General features: G+C 43.8%; 1 long non-coding RNA gene across 1 annotated transcript; it reads right to left on the reverse strand.

Moving 5' to 3' along the window:
* Positions 1-3,707: 3,707 nt before the first annotated feature.
* Positions 3,708-15,310, reverse strand: LOC132250013 (uncharacterized). The gene is made up of 2 exons (XR_009461591.1): positions 10,626-15,310; positions 3,708-9,150 (listed from the first exon to the last, which is right to left on the reverse strand). It is a non-coding gene; the product is annotated as an uncharacterized LOC132250013 (long non-coding RNA).
* Positions 15,311-15,565: the final 255 nt, after the last annotated feature.

The following is a 15,565-nucleotide window of genomic DNA, read 5'->3' on the forward strand; positions in this document are numbered from 1 at the left end:
TACAGGAGGGTGGATGCAAAAAATAGTCACAATAATAGAATTTGAAAATCATTAAAATGTTCCAAAATATGTTGTCTGTGATGTATAAAGAATACACACTGATATGGTATGAAGACTTTATTAGTACTTTTTGGCATGATCTATGTGGTTTGCAGCCTTGACACCCAGGAATAATGAAACTTTCGTTACTCCTTTAAGTAAGCAGCTGTAATGTGTATGAATTATGTGATGCTCAGTTTTACACAGTCCTGTACTCTGAAGACTGGAGTTAGAGTAAGAGGTGCATAGACTTTGTACTGTGAGAGAATTTTGATTTTTCAAAAATTAGGATAAGACATTAGAATAAAATAAGTTGAGCATAGGTGAATGATTACTGGGTAAGCTATATTAATAGTGATATTGAATGTATGCTAGCTAATGTTCCCCTAGGACTGCTCTTCTGTATTTATTAATGCTTTCAGATTTTTATTATCAATGATACGCATAAAAATTATATATATACTCAGATATTAGTATAGTATAAGTCAAGCTATAGAAAAGCTTGTTCACTACCATCAAGGCCTGATCTATAACATGACTGTGTGGTCATTAGGGCTGTGCAAAGCTTTGGTAGCTGATTCAATTTGGAGGAGATTCGGCTCGATTCAGCAGCTGAATCTCTGAATCCAAATTAAATCGGGAGACCAATTAAAGGGTCCAAATTGAATTGGAAGTCTCTGAATTAATAAAAAAAAGATACAGTGCCAATTCAGAGATTTGGCCATACACTAAGCAGGCGACAATCCGCACCACAGTGGACACAGCTGCCTCCGGCTGGTAAGTCTGTTGTGTTGGGTGGAGGAGGAGGGGAAGGGGTGTGTGCAGGGGGCAAATCAATGCCCCCACAGCAAGGGAAGGATTGGGGCTGGGGCTGGGACAAGCTGCCCAGCCAGCGTGGGGGGGCACAGGACTTGAGGAGGGGGCTCCCGCCACTGTGCGCTGCCGGTCTAAGAGGTCACGGGAGCGGGTGTGTGCCCCTGGATCTGAACGGGGTGGGCTGGGTCAGGTTGCACTCTGGATGGGCGGCAGAAGGCATTGGGAGTGGGGGACATGCCCTCTCACCGCTCAACCAGCCTCCTCGCAACTCCCAGACAAGCTGTGGCTTCACTGCTGCTGGGCAACCAGTGGCAGGGCATGGTGGCAGGTGCATGCACCTGGATCAGGGAGGGGCCAACAGCAGAGGCTATGGGGAATTTTAGGGTGGCTGCAGCTCCCCCATAGCTCCTGCTCCACTGTGCTCTGTGGGGTGGGTGGAGCCAGGGCTGCACTTTGGGCTGGGGCTAGCCTCCTGGAGCACAGCCCTGGCTCTGCCCACCCTGCAGAGCACAGCCTGGTGGCAGGCAGCTGGGGCTAGCTTCCCAGAGTGCAGCCCAGCTCAGCCCACACCGCGTAGATCCAGGGGCACATGCCCTATCCACTTTGCCCACCACAATACACTTACCAGCTGGAGGCAGCTATATCCAGCATGGTGAGGACTACTGCCTGTTTAGTCTATGGCCAAATCTCTGAATCAGCACCGAATCTTTGGATTCAGTCGAATCAAATTGGGACAGTGATTCGAATCACCGAACCGAATCACCGTCCTTCCAAATCAGCTGAATCCAAATCCGAAGTGAATACTTGCCACTTTGCACAAGCCTAGTGGTCATATAATTTGTATGTTTGTTTTTTCTATGTCATGTATGTTTTCAGTGTGTGGGTGGTTGGCAGACCTGAAAGAGGAATGAAATAAGAAGCAGAAGTATGCCAAAGTAAATAGGGTCATTGGGAAACTTGAAGAGGAGGCGACTGTCATGCGTATCTCTTAAATACCACCAGAATTTGGGCAGAACTTGGGTAGCTCCATGGGCAGATTCCTCCCTCAGCTACAGAACTCTTCAGATACACAGGAACATGCTACCTTTTGTGAACCATACAGCCTTTGCAGTAGGGAAGAGTGTGTTGTCAAGTGAAAAGCAGAGGAGAAGTTGGCAAACTAGTAGAATAAGCAACAGAGAGCAGCTAAAGAGGAGCAAACCTGGGACATGGACCAGTAGCAACAGTGCCATAGCAACAAAGTTTACTGCCTGGGGCAAAGCCTGCAGTGGCAGCCCGCCCTCACCCCACGTGCAGATCCAGGGGGCACATGCCTCCCCATGCTTGCCCAGGAGTGCACGGAGTGGTGAGAGCTGCACTTCCCCTGTCCCTGTGTCCCCCCCAAATGATCTGCTTGTGGCTCCATCCCTAACTTGCCCCAGCTGGGCAGTGCCTGTTGGCACCATTTCGCTTTGGCACCCAGGGCATTCGCCCTGCTTCCCCCCCACTCCAACCCCCCTACCCTTGTTATGGCACTGAGTAGCAATCAGGAGAGTTAAAGTAATTGCATCTGCCAGTCTGGACTGTGGCTATGAGGCAACCACTAGTGTCACAGTGTTGTTGGAGTTGCTTCACTGTTAAACTGCAGGTGGAAGAAGCATGTCTAAATGAACAGACAAGGCATTTCCACCTCCTGAACCTCAGTTTAGGGAGTTGCAGTCTCTTATAATTCACCTCTGGGAAGAGGGCATTTGCCCATTCAGGTAAGACTATTTCTCTACTGTAGTATGTGGTTTTAGCCAGTGACACCTGCAGGATGGTGGGTGTTCTGTATCCTGCCAACCTCTCAGGGAAAAATTCTGGGGGTGGAGAGCCAGAATATTGGCATGGCCCATTGCTGTGTAATTTCCCGTGTGCTATATAAATGTGTGTGAGGAGAAAGGGGAGAGGTCACAAGAAAGATTAAGGAGAAGGAAGAACTTGTCAAATAAATTAGGATTTCCCCTGTAAGGTAGTGGCCTAATTTCCATGAAAGCACTATAATCCCATTTGCTTTCTTTATTAGTTCTGTTTTTCTATGTCCTGGTGAATGATCTCTTCTTAGCATAAGGCAGTTCTTCCATTATGGAGCGGTTTTAAGTGTGTACTAATTCAGAATACAGCTTAGCTTTTTAAGAAGATTTTAAGTGGAATAATCAAGTTTTTCATTATTTTAAAAATCCCCCCTGGCTTTCTTTCAAACAGGCATATTCTTGTTTCTGGAGGGAAGGTCATACTAAACATGTGGCTGATTGCCAAGCAGGCCTCTTCCCAGCATACTTGCCTTCTGGGAACAAGCCAGGCTGAATGGCAGAATATTATTTTTATGGCTCATATGTTGAGCTGATAGCATGAAAAATGCTTTGTGCTTGAGGGAGAATGAAATATTTGGGTCTAATGGCATTGTTTCAAAGTATGGACTGAGACTACCAGTGTAGTTTTGTCCTGATCCAATTCTTATGTAATCTCCACTGAATATTATTTTGCAGCTAGCAGTTAGTTTATGGACTTTAAAATTTCAGTTTGTAGGTGACCTACAAATCCTTCATGCATCTCCTTTAACATTTTGGATGCAAATGGGCTGGAAACAGGTTGTTGCTCCTTCAAAAGCATATTGAGCACAATATAATGTTTCTTTGGATAAATTTTACTTTTACTAAATGGTTGTAATGGGCCTCATCTTATCCTTACAATCTTGTATAGGAAGTGGTGATTTCCTTATATAATGGCTGTATTCTGTCTTGAGATATAGATAATAAAGCTGTAGGGAGACTTAGAAGCGTAACAAAGAGGGTTAATAAAAACATAAATGTATTGTAGAAAAAGATACTGTGTTTTGTTTTGCTATGTTTTATCTTGCACTGGAGTTTAGGTCCACTTTCCTGCAGGCTATCCACTAACAACATAGTCAGCTGATAAAGGGAATAGTTAGAAGCAATACATCATCATAACTAAATGATAGTGGCTGATATGCACCAGGCAGGACATCCAGAGGAGCCTTACACAAATTATTCTTTACTTTCATTTCACACACACTGATATGATTTACATGATTTTACTTTATATTTTCTTTCATTTTTTTCACTTTTCAGTGGTTTGGGCACTGCTAGTTTTGTTGATACTTTTGAGTTAATTCTCCACAGTTTCTAAGCTGTGCTATGTCCAGGGGTGAAGGGAAAATGAAAGTGGGCAGTTAAGGTTCTTTCATCTTGCACTGGGAGAGCAGCCTTAAGTTTGCTCTGTCTTACATCAGTGACATCAGTCCTGAAAGCAATAACTTTGAAAACCAGTGAGACAGAGTTCCTTGCAACGATAGCTTAACAGAAATGAAGATAAAAGGGTAAAATGTTAAAAAAATGACAATTAGCTTGTCCAGTCTGACATCTTGTGTATCCTGCATACAATTCCATCCAAATGCATTATATGAAGCCCAAAGAATAAGCTGCCCCCAATAAAGAACAAGGAAGATTAAAACAGAGTCAATGAACGATGTCCCTGTCTTGGTAGTAAGTTAATGAAGAGATGCCCAGAGACTTACAGCAGGCAAACCATGACACAGACAAAAGTGGAAAAAACTCCATATTATTGCCAACAGTGGCAACACTTAAGGGGTGCATGGGGGTACACATGCACCCCCCGAGAGCACTGGTGCACCCCCTGACAGGCTGTCCTCCCTGCTTAGGCAACGGGCGGGGGAGCAGGCAGGAGCGCTGGTGTTCCCCCTGTGAGCGCTGGCTGGGGAGTGGGGGCTCCAGGTGATGCACCACTAGCACTTCTGGGAGCACTGCAGGTCAGTACAATCAGCTGTGGGGGGCCCTCCCCCTCCCTGATCGCTGACTGGTCGCTGGGGGGGCATGTGACTCAGGTGGCACCAGTTGCCCATGATTGCCAATGTGACTGGGAGAAAATTGCTTTGCAGCCCCAACCCCACCCTGGTGATCAGGATGACTGAGCATGTGAGCAAGATCTATGAGCCAGGCTCTCAAGAGATTTCTCTTCATTGCCTCAGAGCAGTGGCCCACCCACCCTGAATCCTGACTCCAGACAGTTTCTGTTTCAAGAGAAGGCAGGGAAAGGAAAACAAGGAAAATATGCATTATACATTAAAATTTTAAAAATCCTTCCAGAATCCTACAGGCAATTGGTTAAAGCCCTGAAGCATGAAATTTGATTTTAAATTCTGCCTTAACACAGAGCTTTAAATAATGAGCATACTAAGAGCAATTCCAGGTAAACCTTTTCGTTCTCAGGGAAGTAGATGTGGGACTCGGGTTTCTCCCTTCACTTCCAGTCCCTGCTCCAAATAGAGGCTGAAGAATATGCCCAGAAAGGTGGATTATCATTAAGGCAGGATTAGATCTTTTTTCTAAAAGATTCCAAGAGATGGTAAATCCACTTCTTCCCTGGTAATTTAATTGTCCTTGCTCCTAGGACCCCAGTTTCTAGGGCACAGACAGAAGTGCAGGTCCCTGCTGTAACTCAGAATGTTTTGCAGGAAGCGTTCTGAGTTACAACGACCCCCCGGACCAAACAGAAGTTCACTCTTGGTTCTGGGGGCAGGGCCGGAGAATCTACTACCTACAACCAGTTTCCCCCCGCAACAACCTCTCTTTCCTGCCAGCCTGCACTGTTTTCAGAATGGGGAGGGAGGAAAGGGAGCAGAGGGAGCTCATTCTAGGGGTTCCCCAGCTGGTGCTGGCAGGTGAGGTGAGTAAATTGGAGCCCTAATACACCTGCGCCACTCTCCAGCAGGGGCTGAAAAAACTCCAGACTGAATTCCCTCTGCTTTCTTTCCCCCTCCCATTCTGAAAACAATTCAAGGCTGGCAGGAAGGCAGACACAAGTTACAGAAGAGGCTACATTTTGAAAGATCTTCATTTGAGCTCTCATTGCATGAGGGTTCAGGTTTTTGCCCAATCTGCCATTTTTTAAGCTGGCCGCAGCCATGCACTTGTGTTTGGTTACTGTTATAGATCACCTTCTGTGGCCAGATTGGATGAAATTTGTCACTTCTGACTGTGCCCTCAGAGTTGAATTTATCTAACTTCAACTTACAGGCATTGGATTTTTTTTATTATGACTTTGTCAGCAGGGACAAAAAATCCCTCCAGTGCCTTGGATAAATCCAAGTATATATCAGTATCCTGTTAATTAGACCTGTCATCCTGTCAAAAGTAGTTTGACAGCAACTATATTCTATGAAACTGACTGGCATTAATTATACTGGTAGGCTATCAGTGGTAGCTTCCAAACTCTTTGTCTGTAGATTCCTGAATTAACCGTCCCATTATTTAACTAAGGATTGGCATTAAGTTAACAAGTCTGTAGTTTAGTGATCACCCAGTTCAATGATGGCAGGCAAGCATAAATGGGAAGAACCAAACAACGAGCTTTATTGTTGCTTTATCTTTCTAACTACTTAACTAAGGGACTGTCCCCCAGTTACCAGCTTCCTCAGCCTCTTTAGTTAGGGAGCATTTCTAAATAATTACTCTATTACTATGTGCAGTTGGGTGCACAGGCGACTGGTAGGGGGAACACGGGGGCACATGCCCCCCTTGAGATTGGCCCCTGACTTGGCACTGCTTAGGACGGGGCATTTTTTCCCGCATGGGCTGGTAGCATGGTGGTGGAGGGCACTAAGCCACGGCACAGAAGTATAGGAATGGATATGGGGCTTTTGGCCCATCCCTGGGCCCGTCCCCAGGCCCACCCACAAATTTTGCCCCCGCAGACTCAGGAGGCACCAGTCACCCCCGGTTGAGTGTAATATTAGCTAGGCTTGCTGGCATTCATGCTCCTGTCCTGTCCCAAAGTCACCCTCTTCTGAACTGCCCATTTTTCAGGTCAGGTAGGAACTGGCTTTTCTAGGTTTATGTTAAGGAAGTGTTTTCTTTTCCCTTTCCTCCCATACAATGAATTCTTTGCTGGCCATTTGCACTCAAGATATATATAGTGATTAGGTTTTGGCAATAAGGTGGCCAGATCATACTGAAGAATCTACCTGATGTCTTTCAAAGTGCTATAAGGAACTGCTTTACTGAAACTTGCCTATAATATTTTTTCCTTCTCTTGAATAAAAGTCAAGTACCAAATCTGTCTATTGCTCTAGATAATGTGATGCTTCAGCTGATTGCTCTGGTGCAGCATCTAGAAAAGGCAACTTGAGATGAGAGGAGACTTTTTTGCTAAGTTAATGAAATGTAAAGGTTTTCTGTAATTGGGATTATGGAAAATAATTTGGGAAACACACATGTATATGAAGATTCTCCTGAATATTTCAGCAGTTGCTAAGTCTGACAAGGAGTTCAGTCCTGCATCTATTGAAGTTGGTGGGAATTTAACCATTAATTTTAATGGGAGTGGAAACGGGCCTCAAATGATCTATTGTTAAACATGGATGCATTAAAGTGGGCTGCCAGCCTGAAAAAAAATTAAAAATAGAATAACCATTTAGACCAACTGAAAAGATTTGGTAATTACAACATGCCAAATTAAGTGAGGGAGGGACATGGCATTTTGTGTATCTGGTCGTGAAAGTGTTTCCTCCCATAAATGTCCCTTATTCATACATGTAAAATGGAAGGTGGGGAGGGGAGAAAAGCAGAAAACACAATGGAATTTTGCAATAGTTTGATTCACAGTACAAAGCAATGAAGAATATATTTTCCTATATCATCTGCTTTGATTTTGTTTTATTACAGTATTTCAGAACATTTGCCCTGGCTAAACTATCCCAACCAAGTGTCTGTCCAATCTGCTCTTGCAAGTTTCCAAGAATGGAGATTCCATAACTTCTCTAGGGAGCTTGTTCTAACGCCTGACCAGTCCCACAGTCAGAAAATTCCTCCTATTTTCCAGCCTGAATTCCCCTGCTATAGTTTGAGACTATTGTTCCTAATCCTGTCCCCTACAGCCACAGAGAAAAACCCATCTCCATCCTCTATATAATCGCCCTTCAGGTATTTGAAGACTGTTATCAAATCCCCTCTTAGTCTTCTCTTCTTCAAGCTAAATAGCCCTAGCTCATGCTGCTTTTCCTTATGAGTCTTGACTCTCAGGCTCCTGATCATTTCTGTTGCCCTACACTAGACTTTTTCTAAATTGTCCACATCCTTCTTGAAGTGTGGGCCCAATACTGGACATAGTACCCTAGGTGCTGAATCAAGTGAAAGAAATACTTCTCTTGATTTGCAAGTGACACTCTTGTTAATACAACACAGGATGCTGTTGGCTTTTTTTAAAAAACAATTTGCAACAAGAGCACACTATTGGCTCATATTCAATCTATAGTTCACTGTAACCCCTAGGTCCTTTGCTGCAGTACTGTAACCTAGCCAGTCATTCCAGTGGTGACATGTAGGAGGTGCAGGGAGGTGCATGTGCACCCCCTGAGAGCACCGGTGCACTCCCTGCTTAGCTGGCAGGCAGGGGGGCAGGCAGGAGCATCAGTGCCCCCCTCCACAAGCTGGGGAGCAGGACCGCCAGCAAAAGTGGCCACGTCGCTTCCGGAAATGAGTGAGCCGCTTTTTGGTGAGTGAGATTGGCTGCAGGGGACTCCCCTCCCTGGTCAGCACTGGGGGACCCCCCACAACATTGGGATTGGCCCGGTCAGTGGTATCAGCCACCAGGGGACCCCCACCCCCTGGTCATTGAGATTGGCTGCCAGGGGACCCCCGCCCCAGTTGCTGACTCAAGAGGCACCAGTCACCCATGAGTCATTCCCCAGTCTGTATTTGTGCATGCTATCAGTTCATCCCAAGCACAGGACTTTGCACATGTCCAATACCTGGCCACATGCAGACTCATAGGAGGAGAAACACTCAGATGTTTGTCTTAGCTTTCCATTGACTTTGACTATTATGTAACACAAAGGGTGGGCACCATGTAGCCAGATGTTAGTTGATTTAGCTGTTGAACTTGATAAACATCTTTTTTTGTCTTTTCAGGAACACAAAAAAGTATATATTTACAATCAGTAGCGACTTTCATAGGGAAAGCATGGAAAAACCCTTATTTCTGTATTGGGTTTGATTTACTCTCATTTTGGAAGGTGTGCAAACAGCACTGCTGTGTGTCAGGAGGTGAAGCTGCATCTTTATTCCCAATGGAGGTGAGTCAGTCTTTGCTCTTCCTGAAGTTCTACACCAGGGAAAGCAGCTTTGATGTGAAGCCTGGACTTCAAAGGAAATATCTGAGTAAAGGATACCCCCACAATGTTCTGAAATTCCACTTAGGTGACAGAACTCTTCATCTTCAGCCTCTGTAGGATTCTAGCTGCAGTGGATAGGGAAGTAAAAGAATACATTCATGAAACATTTATTGGAAAATGTGTATGCTAACATTTGAATTTCAAAAATTTTCAACCAGCTGAAGCAGGAGCCAGTATCTGGAGACTGTAAGAGCAAGTCTAAGGTCTCTTGGTGAAATGGGGAGTGTGCATCTGATAGACCTCCCTGCACAGGCTGCCAGCCACCAGCATCCCAGTGTCAGTAGATAAAGGCATGGGCCCCGTATTCATGAATCATCTGTACTTTTAGGATTCCCATATGTCACATACTTTTAAAAATCTTTATGACATTTTCATTGCTTTGTGTATTGACCACATGTTGGCCTTTTATTATGTATAGATAATATAAGCAGCCATTGGAATTATCACTCAAACACAACTGCTAATTGGAATTGCATTTCTGCATTCATAAGAATGAATTGTGTCCCTGGATGGGCAGATAGGATGGGAGCTATATGGACCCCATCCATATAGATCACCCTGAAATGACATCACTAACAATACAAGGAAGGTAATGGACGTCCCTTCACGGTCTGATCCTACAAGGCACAATGTACCCCTTGAGGTATTTAGTCCTACCTGATGGACCTGAGCCACCTGAATCCTTACTGGGTATTATTTTGTTTTTATGGCAGTAAGACGTAGCTGCAGCTACTGTTACCTGTGGATTCTCCATTCGCTTAATATACTAGCTGAACTTTTGGTATTGTTCATTTGGGGAAGTCAAGGGAAATCAGAAATGTAATGGGTCAGCAAGTTAGCTTTTATGAAGATAACACTGTGTGTCGATGGGAGGGCCTCCTTTCCCTCTGACACAAATTGCCGAGTTGGTACTTTAGCAGTCCTTTCTTTTGTAAATATGGAGGGGTCATGAAATTTTGTTGAGATTTCTTTATTAGTAGTGGAGAGGGAAGGAAAAGCAAAGAGGATATAGACCCTCAAATACATTCTTCCTTCCTTAGGGTCATAGTGGCAGTCAGAAGAGCTGGCCCAAGATTGCTGGTCCATAACCAGAGATTTGTTCAGTAGACAAGATTAAAGTTGAAGGTACTAGAATATTCTGCAAAGACTGGTACCTGTTTAGTGATAGGAGACATGACAGAAGTATACAAAATAATGCATCATATAGAGTACAGTACTCCTATTTAACATTTCTCTTAAAACAAAAAACAATAGAAAGGAAACCAATTTGAAACTGCTAAAGGGAAATGCTTTGTTTCACAGGGCATAATTAGTGTGGAATCCATCTTTGTTAAGTACCACTTATACCTTTCTTGTTGGGTAACTTGAGAGTTGAAAGAACTCAGGGTTAAAGAATGAAATAGAATCAATCTTCCACTATGTATGGACACTACAACAAATTAAAATATATTTGTCTCTTACAATGTATTTTGAAAGGGCAGGTGGCTTTTGCTTTCAGTGAAATACAGCATTAATCAGTGAAGGAAGCTGTTCAACATACCTAGCTAGCTCTTTTTACTGCGAAGCTCCAACAAAAATAGTTTTCATTCTCCTGTAGCTTTAGGCCTGATGCTCAAAATCTGTCTAAACAATGGATGAGTCAAAAACATATCAGTAAATGTAAAAGATAAAATAATAGTCTCTCAATATTTGGGTGTAATCTCTATCATTATTTTTTGTGTGTTGGAGGCATTATTATATTTCTACTTTAAAATTTTTGTTTGCATGAATGCAGCATTTAGGTTGTGATAGGACAGGATCGTCTTAAGCTATAAAATCTTGTACAACATTAAAGAAACCCTTACAACAGAGATACAAACACAAAATGCTATCTGTTGCCACTGATTTTCCTCTTTTTTTAATGTATTATGTCACACTGCCACTCACTCTGTTGATTCTGAACAAGACATATTGGAGACTGTCTGCCTCCAATATTATTTTCATTGCACTGCACTGATAGCAAAGTCATTTATCTTTAAGGGTCTTATTCAATAAAAATATATCCATCTTCCATGGTGTGCAACATAGATGTCTCTTTTATTGAAATCAGCCTTTATAGATAACTTGGCTCTCCATCCAATGCAATGAAATTAAAATCAGTTTCCAACTGACTTGTAAGCCTTCCCCAGTCATGTGTAGAGCTGCATAGATTCTTATTGAATTTGGAACATAAAGATAAATGGCCTCTTTGCCAGTGATGTGTAGTGGAATGAAATAAGAGGCAGGCAGTGCCCATTGTGCCTTGCCCTTGAGGATCTTTAGATACTACTTTTCAGAATATTAATGTTCTTCCATACTTATGACTGTAAGTGTGCATACAGTTATTTACAACTCCTTGGGGAGAAATGATGTGATTGCATGTTCTTTGGTTGCTAGTAAAAAAGGCCACCTTCAGCTCATCTTTCTGCGAAAGTAACTTTCCACACAAATGCATCTTTGTCTATTCTATAATTGTCTGATCGTTCATTTGAGTTGCTCCTAAGAAATTAACACTAGAACAATACTAACTTCTTTTTTATTTCCTTGCCTATAAGGGACAGATTCTGATTAATTCAGAAAGGCTTTTGTGCCTTTGGTTTCTAATTTGTATGAGATTTAACAATTTATTAAATGATGTTATTTTGTATATTTAAGTCCATATACCCAGAAAGAATAGATTATTATTAATTTAGGACTTTTCTACCAGGTGGGGGGATAAAACATGGAACCAATTTAAAACTTACTAGAGTTTCATTACACAGGATTAAATAAGTAGAAAAGCATTGGATGCTTCCAGGGGCATTTCCAAGTGAAGTATTCCCAGACCAAGCTGTTAAAAATCTTGCTCAGACATGCTAAAAATATATCCAATGTAAACACTGCCTTTCTTACCATTATGAAGAAATATGGTTATTTTTCCCCCCTAAATTACTGCTTCAGTTTGACTTTGTGTATTGTTTTAGCCAAAATGTGCAGTGATCCAGCATTTACCCTTGTTACAGTCAACTTTAACAATCCTCCAAGTTCAGTAGAGTTATTCCTTTTAGGAATCTTTGGGATAAAATTCTGGATGGCCCTGTATAGTGGTGTGACAAGGCCAGAGGAAACTGCTCCATTTCTCACCTTCTTCTGTACAGAGGCAGTCAGTCAAATTCCTCCAGTCTTTCACTAGTGAATTGGTCTATACCCCAGCATATACCCTAGAGGCTGCAGAAAGCCCCCAGCACAGCATAAGAGAAGGACAAGGAATGCTGCCAGGGTTGGTGGTTGAACTCTGTCATTGCATAAGACAGGGGTGCCCAACCTCCCGGCTGCAGCACAAATCCAGCCTGTGGTAGAGTGTCATTCAGCCTGCGGGGCTCCTCATGGGTCCAGAAACTCAGTAGCAGAAGTTCAGTGGCACTGCTTTCCCACTGCCAAATCTCCAGACCCATGGAGACCCCAGGCCTTGTGTGCTGGATCTGGTGTCCAATCCTAGCATGCAGGGCTGGCTTGGGGTAGCACTGGGTCCCAGGGCCTGATCTCGGTGTGGGGAGGCTGGAAGGAGATGGATCCAGGCCCCAAAGCCCAATCTGTCCTGCAGATGGCCTGATCTGGCCTACAGATGGGCTCCGTGCCAGTCCTCTAGCCCATAGGACCAAATGATTGAGCACCACTGGCATAAGGGATGGAGAGATTCATTTTCAGAGGATCCCATTTACATGAATATCATGGACCTATACTGTTTATAATGCAAGGAATACTGTGGGCATGCTCTATGGTTGGATAGAGAAGTTGCATTCTTCTGCTGGTGATTGTCCTCTCTGAAGTTTGCTTACTTGATCTTTGGGGGAATCTTTGATAATGAAAGGTTACCATGGTGGACCCTAAAACTATTGCGAACTTTTGTGGCCAATGTATAAGATAGTATGATCAGGAGAATTCTTACTTATTCTATGAAGGTTCTTGTGCCATGATAATCACTGTGTATTAACTGAGCACCTTACAATAGTGCATTAACTGATGTGAGTAACATCTGTTACATGTTTGCTTTCTCATGCTCTCCCCAGAGGGAGAAGAGTGGCAGCACAGTATCTTGTTTTGTCAGGGTATTTTTGTTTTAATATGTATGTCAGCTGAAGTCAAACCCTTAACATTATTTACGCTTAAGTACCTGTATTTAATGATAAATTATGCACGATCCATCAGGCCAAACAAGTTCTCATTTCAGTGCTCATTTCCTTATGATAAACAACTAGTGAAACAGGCTTAGCCTAGATATCTTAAATGTTCATATTGTTCATGCCATAATGAGCCACATTCAAAGCTGTACTTAAAAAGTGCTTAGACACTTGATGAAGGTGGTAGACAGGATGGACCATTTTTTCCCCCACAATCTGGGGATTACCAGGCCAGTTCCCCTACCATCCCCAAAGGATACTCTTAACCTGCTCCAGTTGCCAAAGTATCCTGTTCTTAAAGAAAGTGAAAAAGCTTGCGATGGTTTTTGGCTCCTGGAGGAGTTCGTTCTACCTCCAGGAAAGTTCTGTGGATGAGTAATGTCTAAGGTATAGACATCTGTGCCTGAGTTTTTATGTTAGTCTTCGAGATCCCTGAAGATAAGGACTGAGACCTTTAGCTTGACTCAATACTATATGGGAAATGAGTGAAGATTATAGAGGTCAGGTTTGAAGCATTCGTGATAGCCTGTGCCGCAAAGGAGGCATGTTGAACTATGTTCAGTGCTTAGGAAATTGTTGCTGGTACAGATATTTGTGGTCAGATATACAGCAGCGCTACAGCTCAGCCAAAAGATGCTAAAGCCATGAATTACTGAAGCCAGGTCATCACCTGGCAGGATGGGTTAGATTCTCTAGTCAAGCAGTAGTGACAGCAGTATCAGCAAGTAATTATTTCTGCATGAGAACTAGGTATCAGAATGAAATCCAAGCAAGTTCCTGAACTACAAGCAAACTGATCAACTGTGGATGTGTACCTAAGGTATATGCCTTAGGGTGGTGAACTCTTCAAGATGCTTTCCTTTGTGTATTAGGATCACCATTCTAGCTTGGGTTGAGCTTCACTGAGCAAATTTAGTGATAGTATTGAGATGGTGGCCAGGTACAAATGTTCAAAAAGCCTGAGGAGGAACAAATATAATCTACACAGGTTTCTATAATCAGCCTAGGCTAGATAAGTAACAAACAGAACACGTGTTCACCTTCAGGAGTGGGCACACATGCTTCCTGGACTGAGGCCGACAGGTTGGGGGCACTCCAACCTGTTGGCCTCCAACCTGTGGGAGTGCCCTTTGGACTCCCCAGGCTGCCAGAGACTGTGGAGTGCATTGGCCATCCCTGATTGGCTACTGGGCATGGTTGAGCATGCCCCCAAGCCACTGCCCCTGCACACACCCTCTCCACCCTAGTATTCATAGTACACCCTTTCCCCTCTCCCTCCCGCTACCTGCCTGTAGCTGACAGATGGCAGGAGGGGGGGCCTAGGGAGAGAGTCTGTGCCTGCTTGGCTCTGGGAGAGCTCAGGGGGTAGGTCCTGCTGGGCACTTCACTAGAGCTTGACTGAGCAATTACTCCAGCTGAGTGCTAGCATGCCTTTCTGTGAGGAGGGAGGGTTGTGGGGGCCACAAAGGAACCTGGAATACTGGAAAACAGTGATCTAACTTGAATTGGTAAGGGATCTGGTACAGAAGTTTGGTCTAACCTAAATTGATTATATCTGAGTGTGCATCAAACAGATCTTAGACCGGGTTACGCCATTTTTAGAGCAGTCTATGTACACCAAATTTCTGTATGGTTATGGGTTTGGATCAATTTCCAATCACTTAGATCAGTTTATATGTATATCTGGCTTGTATGTGATAAGGGACCTCTGTGTCATTTGCATATTTCTGTTTCTACCTAATGTTTGAATATAGAAGGAGAATTGAATCTTTTGGGACACCACGTATGAGAAGTTTAATGGTGGACTAGAGCACAGGGTGTGCTCTGTTACTCCCAGGGTGGTGGGCAGCGATGCTGGTTGTTTCTCCAATCAGGAGTAATTACTAGGGGTGTGAGAAGTGGGCCCTATTTGATTCAGATTTGGATTTTGCCTGAATCGGAGACAGTCATTTGATTCATTGATTTGGATCACTGTCCCTGATTTGATTCGGCCAAATCCAAATGTGAAGATTTGATCCTGATTTGGAGAATCAGCAGTTTGGCCATAGATGCAGCTTTAAATGTTTTTTCTACATACCTTGAGGTACCAGTGTGGCTCATGAATGCTGCGATGCTGGGGCAGACGTAACATCCCACAAGAGCATGGAGGCGGTGGGTGGGAGACTCGTGTGCTCGGCGGTGAGCCTGGAAGCGGACTGGAAGTAATTTCAGTCCAATTCCAGGTCTGCCAGGGAGTGCATCCCCTCCCCTCCCACCACACCCCTCTGTCTTGGTGATTGGCCACAGGGGGACCCCAGGTGCC

This window comes from Alligator mississippiensis, chromosome 4 (genome assembly GCF_030867095.1).
Source record: "Alligator mississippiensis isolate rAllMis1 chromosome 4, rAllMis1, whole genome shotgun sequence".
In the NCBI taxonomy this organism is placed as follows: domain Eukaryota; kingdom Metazoa; phylum Chordata; order Crocodylia; family Alligatoridae; genus Alligator; species Alligator mississippiensis.